This window comes from Camelina sativa, chromosome 15, assembly GCF_000633955.1.
Source record: "Camelina sativa cultivar DH55 chromosome 15, Cs, whole genome shotgun sequence".
Lineage (NCBI taxonomy): Eukaryota > Viridiplantae > Streptophyta > Magnoliopsida > Brassicales > Brassicaceae > Camelina > Camelina sativa.
In genome coordinates, this window is record NC_025699.1 from 10,558,966 (window position 1) to 10,566,496 (window position 7,531).

Consider the following 7,531-nt stretch of genomic DNA (forward strand, 5'->3'; position numbering starts at 1 on the left):
TGGATTTAATAGCTCAAATACCCAAGGATACCACGCTCCATCTGCAGCTCCACAAGATAACAAACTTGAATTGATGATGCAAGCACTGTTGGAGGGCCATAAGAAAAGTTCTGCTGAGATTAATGTCAAGATTGATAGCATGTTCAATGATTTGAATGGGAAATTTGAGAGGTTGAGTTCACGTGTTGATTCCATTGATAAGAGAGTCTCTGCTATTTCTTCTAGCTCTAAGAACAAAGAGTCATGCAATGCTATAACACTCCATTGTGGGATTGAAGATGGCTGAGTTGTGCTGTGATCAACTCATGTTTGGCTTCCGCAGAGACGGGATCGGTAAATCCTGTGACTAGACCAGCCGATCCCATATATTCTGATAATTCGAGTTTGATCCCCAGAGAAGTTGGATCGACCGATCCCCCTTATAGATCGACCGATCCCGTCAATGACGCAGAACCAGTTTCAAAAAGTCTCAGATCGAGCGCTCCACGTCCAGACCAGTCGGTCCCTGTTGCAGGTATGGGAAAACCCAGCTCAGTTGTTCCTGATGCAGATACCAAGGAATCAATTCTTGCGGAACCAAAGCCCTATAGACCACAAATTCCTTTTCCAAGAAGACATGAGAAGAAACCTCTTGATGAAAAGAAGTATGGTCGGTACAAAGAAGCTATAAGTGAGTTCATCGCTGACATTCCCTTTACAGAGGCAGTAAAGCATATATCTTTGTTTAAGAAGGTTTACAATGATGTTGTGGTTGAAGAAAAGGATTTGGTGGATGTTAAGACGTTTTTGGCTAGAGAGAAGAGCATTCATGCTCCATCTTTGAAAAGACTACCCAAGTTAGAAGATCCAGGAAGATTTGTTGTTCCATGCTCCATCCTAGGAGTGAACTTTGAGGATTCCCTTTGTGACACTGGATCCAGTGTGAACGTGATGTCTAAGGCTGTTGCAGAGAGGTTGGGGATTGATGATATGAAGGCTTCTAAGGTCTCTCTTAAGTTTGCAAATGCTGTCACCACGACTCCACAAGGCTTCATTAGTAATTTAGATGTTCAAGTTGGGAGTTGTTTGGTTGCTACAGATTTTCATGTTGTGGAAATGAGCGGGGGTTCTGTTATGCCTTTGATTCTTGGGCGACCTTTCCTAGCAACAGTAGGAGCAGTTGTTGACTTGCCTAATAAGAGGATCACTTTCTCTAACATTGATGATAAAGTCTTCTACAACGCAATCACTGCAAATGAAGCTGTACGACATGGCTCTTGTCTAGTCGTAGAACATGAGAAGAAGGTGGATGTCATGACAATGGGAGAGAATGGTGATAAGAATGAGGTCAACGAAGTCCTGGATGGAGACACTCATTCTTCTGAGAAAAGGTCTAAGAGGGTTAAGAAGAGAGATAAGCCGAAGATAGAGAGAGTAATACCAGATCTTCACATAACCTTGGTACCCCAGAAATATGTTAAAGACACCATTGAGTACAAGGTGAAGTGCAAAGGAATATCTCGGCCTTTCTCTAAAGTTAAAGCCATCCTTACTCCGGAGTTTAAAGAAAAAGGCCAAGAAGCAATGGATGGTATGCTGAAAAAAACTTTGGAGCTTAAGTTGACGAATTGGAGAGCTTGTTCTGATATGAGTTCTCATCCTCCTATCACTTGACACCTGAAACCACGGTCAAGCTATAGACCTTAAACAAGCGCTTATGGGAGGCAACCCATGGGGTTTGTGCTGGCTTACCCTTTTCTTTTTATTTGTCTTAGGATTTTGGTTTTGTTTTTAGTATTTATTACGGTGAAATCACGTCTGGTGTTAAGTGTTTTCAGGAATAGGTTCCAAACGCAGAAGATGCGAATTTTTTTTGTTCCAGGAGCTTTGGATCGATCGATCCTCCTTAAAGATCGACCGATCCCGTTGGTTTGCTATGGGTATCTCCAAGTTCAATAATGTTACAGATCGGTCGATCCAACCCTAAGATTGGTCGATTCCGTCACCACCCTTGCCAACACCACTCCAGCACCAGATGCGAGATCACCGGTTTTTGTTTCTTTTCCTTTCTTTTTCTTTTTCAATTTTCTTATTTTCCTTGTCGGAGGTTCCTTTTTCTTGGCTTTGCTTTCACACCGGGACGGTGTGAAGTAAGTCCGGAGGAGGGATGTCTCCAAGTTACTGATGTCGTTTTCTTTGGTTGTTTACTTTGAATTTTTCTTTTATTTGAGTCATTTTTATTTTATTTTATTGAATCAAAAATTGGGAAACTATGATCATTTCCAGGAATCTTTTGCTTTGAACTAACACTCTTATGATTGCTTTTGTACCTCTGCTTTGGAATGAAGCTTGGAATGAACATGAGCAGTCTCAACACGCCCCAAAAGACACTCGCCAAGGAGAACAATAGGTTGAACCAGAAGTTGTCTCTAGCTTTGAAAGGACTTAACCGGATTTAACTTCTTGCCTTGGGACTTGGTATACATCGGACAAGACTCCTCCCTTAANCTAGTCGTAGAACATGAGAAGAAGGTGGATGTCATGACAATGGGAGAGAATGGTGATAAGAATGAGGTCAACGAAGTCCTGGATGGAGACACTCATTCTTCTGAGAAAAAGTCTAAGAGGATTAAGAAGAGAGATAAGCCGAAGATAGAGAGAGTAATACCAGATCTTCACATAACCTTGGTACCCCAGAAATATGTTAAAGACACCATTGAGTACAAGGTGAAGTGCAAAGGAATATCTCGGCCTTTCTCTAAAGTTAAAGCCATCCTTACTCCGGATTTTAAAGAAAAAGGCTAAGAAGCAATGGATGGTATGCTGAAAAAAACTTTGGAGCTTAAGTTGACGAATTGGAGAGCTTGTTCTGATATGAGTTCTCATCCTCCTATCACTTGACACCTGAAACCACGGTCAAGCTATAGACCTTAAACAAGCGCTTATGGGAGGCAACCCATGGGGTTTGTGCTGGCTTACCCTTTTATTTTTATTTGTCTTAGGATTTTGGTTTTGTTTTTAGTATTTATTACGGTGAAATCACGTCTGGTGTTAAGTGTTTTCAGGAACAGGTTCCAAACGCAGAAGATGCGAATTTTTTTTGTTCCAGGAGCTTTGGATCGATCGATCCTCCTTAAAGATCGACCGATCCCGTTGGTTTGCTATGGGTATCTCCAAGTTCAATAATGTTACAGATCGGTCGATCCAACCCTAAGATTGGTCGATTCCGTCACCACCCTTGCCAACACCACTCCAGCACCAGATGCGAGATCACCGGTTTTTGTTTCTTTTCCTTTCTTTTTCTTTTTCAATTTTCTTATTTTCCTTGTCGGAGGTTCCTTTTTCTTGGCTTTGCTTTCACACCGGGACGGTGTGAAGTAAGTCCGGAGGAGGGATGTCTCCAAGTTACTGATGTCGTTTTCTTTGGTTGTTTACTTTGAATTTTTCTTTTATTTGAGTCATTTTTATTTTATTTTATTGAATCAAAAATTGGGAAACTATGATCATTTCCAGGAATCTTTTGCTTTGAACTAACACTCTTATGATTGCTTTTGTACCTCTGCTTTGGAATGAAGCTTGGAATGAACATGAGCAGTCTCAACACGCCCCAAAAGACACTCGCCAAGGAGAACAATAGGTTGAACCAGAAGTTGTCTCTAGCTTTGAAAGGACTTAACCGGATTTAACTTCTTGCCTTGGGACTTGGTATACATCGGACAAGACTCCTCCCTTCAAGCCTTACAAGACATGCATCTCCTCACAAAGTATGCTTCCCCTCTCTCTTCCCTTCAGTACTCAGTAAAAAAGAAAAGGATATAGGTAATAAAAGAAGTGAACCGAGGGTTGTGCGTAAACCCGTGCATCTTTCGGAACTCATGGAAACCTGTCCACAAGAAAAGAGAAAATACAATGATACCTTAGAAAATTAGGGAGAAATCAATCCTTTGGAAGTGAGAAAAGAGAGAGGAAGGGGAGCATAAGAGGAGGTCTTGGGTGATAAGAGGTTGAAGGAGTCAACAGATCAATGATCGATACTCCCATGGTAAGACTGCACCTTTTTACTAATCTGATGTAGAGAGACAACGATGGGGAGACTGAAGGTTCTCTAAGGCTGTGGAGATCAGAGTAGGGAGTGTTGATCCTAATCATGGGCAGAGTACAAAAAGTAGTTCTCAGTTTGATGTGATGAAGAGTGAAAAGAAGAAGTTCCCAAGAATAATGTGAGTTTCCACTTTCAAACCTTTTCCCTGTTCTTGAGTTTCTGTCTGTTCTTGCTTGAGGACAAGCAAAGATTCAAGTTCAGGGAATTAATGTGTCTGTATTTTATAGGTTTTGACCATAGTTTTTGGGATTGTTTTGAGTCTTTTCCTAGGTCCAAGTGTGCTTTTAGAGTCCTTTTACTCTTTTGTGAGTCTTTACAGGTCCTAGGTGACTTTGGAAGGAATCTGAGCGTTTTGGGGATGAAAACATGCATCTGGAGCCAATTGGTTGAAGACTGATCGAGCTAGAAGGTAGATGGAATGAGAGCAGAAATACGTTCCGGATCGACTGATCCTTTCGAGATCGACCATTCCCGTCCCCGACACAAGTTTTCCTTTTTTGTTTNATATTTTATGTTGGGTCAAGACGTAATTTTCAACTAAAAATTATAGACTCATATAGTCATATTAATACATGTCACTTTNTCCTGCGCCCAATATTTCATTTTTGATTTAGAAACAACTTATTTACTTTTCCGTTTCTAGATAGTTACTTGATTCAAAAAATTTTCCATTGTCTTAGCTATATTTGATCTTGATAATTTCTTAGTGCAATTGTTTGGTCTCTGTGGATTCGATCCTGAAGTGTTACAATGATACCACTAGATCGCGGTGGAGTACACATTAGGTTTTAATTGACCTTTTGATCAACCCTCATGTATAATGAATTTTATTAATCATGTTTACTTTTTTGAATAACAAAATGTTTTAAAGCTTAGACTGATTCTCTTTTAGGACATGTTGTTTTGCGATGTAACCATTTTGCAATACACTTAAGGCAAATTTTGTGATTACAAAATAGATGATTTATGTAATGTATTTGTAAACATTGAAATGATATTTAACATTAAAATGGTCAATCAATATTTAAACAACTTCCAGAATACTAACATGCTTGATGTAAGCTGTATGGGCAAATGATCATCGTCTTTATATTTTATGTTGGGTCAAGACGTAATTTTCAACTAAAAATTATAGACTCATATAGTCATATTAATACATGTCACTTTCAAACTACGACAATAACTTGTTTGGACGTTGTTTCCGTTGTGGCTTTATAGAAATAGCCGAGATCTACCATCATTGTTGAGTTTTGAATTTATCCCATGAGTAATCTTTTATTAAATATGGTGAAGTTTAGAGATATAAAATAAATATTATATTCCTTAATATTGCACATTTTTCATCCTCAGATTCAGATAATGTGTAATTTATTTCTCTTTTAATTGTTGGTAACCCCTAACATCAAAAGCACCTTTTTTGTCCTGTCAACACAAGATGGAAAATGATATGAATCTTTCAAACTTCAAAGCCTATTCAGTGGCTTTAAACCAAAAAATAAAATAAAATAAAGATCACCTTTTGGTGATTTTATTCTCTTCGACATTGATTAAGGCAAATCCTCATCATCTTTATTTTGTTGTTATGTGAAGACATAAGCGAAAGTTGAAATTGAAGTTCCATATCACAAGTTAACTGAAATCAATTACAAATCACCTCGTCTAACGTTGTTTCTTCTAATGTTTTCCTTCGATATATATATAATAGAGATCTGATCATCTATTTTAAGCTTTAGGTCTCCCTATCCGTAGTAATCTTAACAAATATCCAAGTTAGAATAATATATAAATAAAAGAATGTATTATTAAATTTTAAACTCAAAAAATCATTTTCTAACACAATTATACCGTTGTGTGATATATATCTTAGGCTAAGCTGCATTGTTTTAACTTTATGAATATGTCGTAGTGTACATGCACGTAGGCTCGGGGTGTCTCCATAACTTAATAGAAAACTTTACTCAATATGGCAATAGAAAAAAAGCTTAAAGGAGAAAATAAGAGTAACTAAATTTTTTATTTGATTGTTTGGTCATTCCGTAAAGGTTTTCTCCTCCACCTAACCACCAGTCCAGACTACTACCTTACATGCTTGCATAAAGTTTAGTTCCTTGTCTGAGATCTTAAATCCTCCATTTTCCTTTAAAAATGAATTGTGCAATGAGCAAATCATTTACATGATCTAAAGGAAAAATGCTTCAGAGACATTAGAATTTTCCTCGAATCATAACAATAATTTGAGTATGAAGTAGAATACATCACATGAAATATACATATTAAGAAACCAGCCAGTCAACCATTATAGTAGCAGAATTTGGCTGTTTAAAATTAGGACAATATAGAATTTTAGTCAAAGAGAAATAAGAGATTGGAATGTATAAATTTATGACTAAACATTGAATTTGACTTTTTGATATAAATGTAAGCTAATTTATTGAAATTTTAAAGGTGATAATGGGATTTAAAAATTATATGTGCAATGAGCAAATCATTTACGTGATCTAAAGGAAAAATGTTTCAAATTCATTAGAACTTTCCTCGAATCATAACAATAATTTGAGTACAAAATAGAATACAATCACATGAAATATACATATTAAGGAACCAGCCAATCAGACATTATAGTAGCAGAATTTGGCCGTTTAAAATTAATGGAACAATATAGAATTTTAGATAAAGAGAAATAAGAGATTAGAATATAAATTTATGACTAAACATTGAAATTGATTTTTTTAATATAAATGTAAGCTAATGTATTGGGATTTTAAAGGTGATAATAGGATTTAAAAATGAACTATGCAATGAGCAAGTCATTTACGTGATCTAAAGGAAAAATGCTTCAGAGACATTAGAACTTTCCTCGAATCATAACAATAATTTAAGTACGAAATAGAATACAATCACATTAAATATACATTTTAAGGGACCAGCCAGCAGCCATTATAGTAGCAGAATTTGGCCGTTTAAAATTAATGGGACAATATAGAACTTTAGATGAAGAGAAATAAGAGATTGCAATATAAGTTTATGACTAAACATTGAAACTGTTTTTTTGATATAAATGTAAGCTAATTCATTGGGATTTAAAGGTGATAATGGGACGTTACTAAAACAATATTTAGCTTTCCACGGTTTATTGAATTGAAGATGAAGAACATCGAATCTTAAACATAATTAACCATGCTCTAATTTTGAAATTGTCAACCCATGCTCTAATTTTGAAATTGTCAAGAATACTTATGGCCCATTGTTAGCATTATATTCATTCATAGGCTCATATACATTGGTCTTAAGTTTTAGAACACTAAAACGTTGAACCAATTAATATTTAATAGAAAGTAGAACGTTAAAAACAAAACACTTACGCCTAACTTTTTATGGGTTTACATGGGTTGCAATGACAACAACTGTTTCATCTTTTAGGGTTAAAAGTTTGGCATGGACATCGACCAC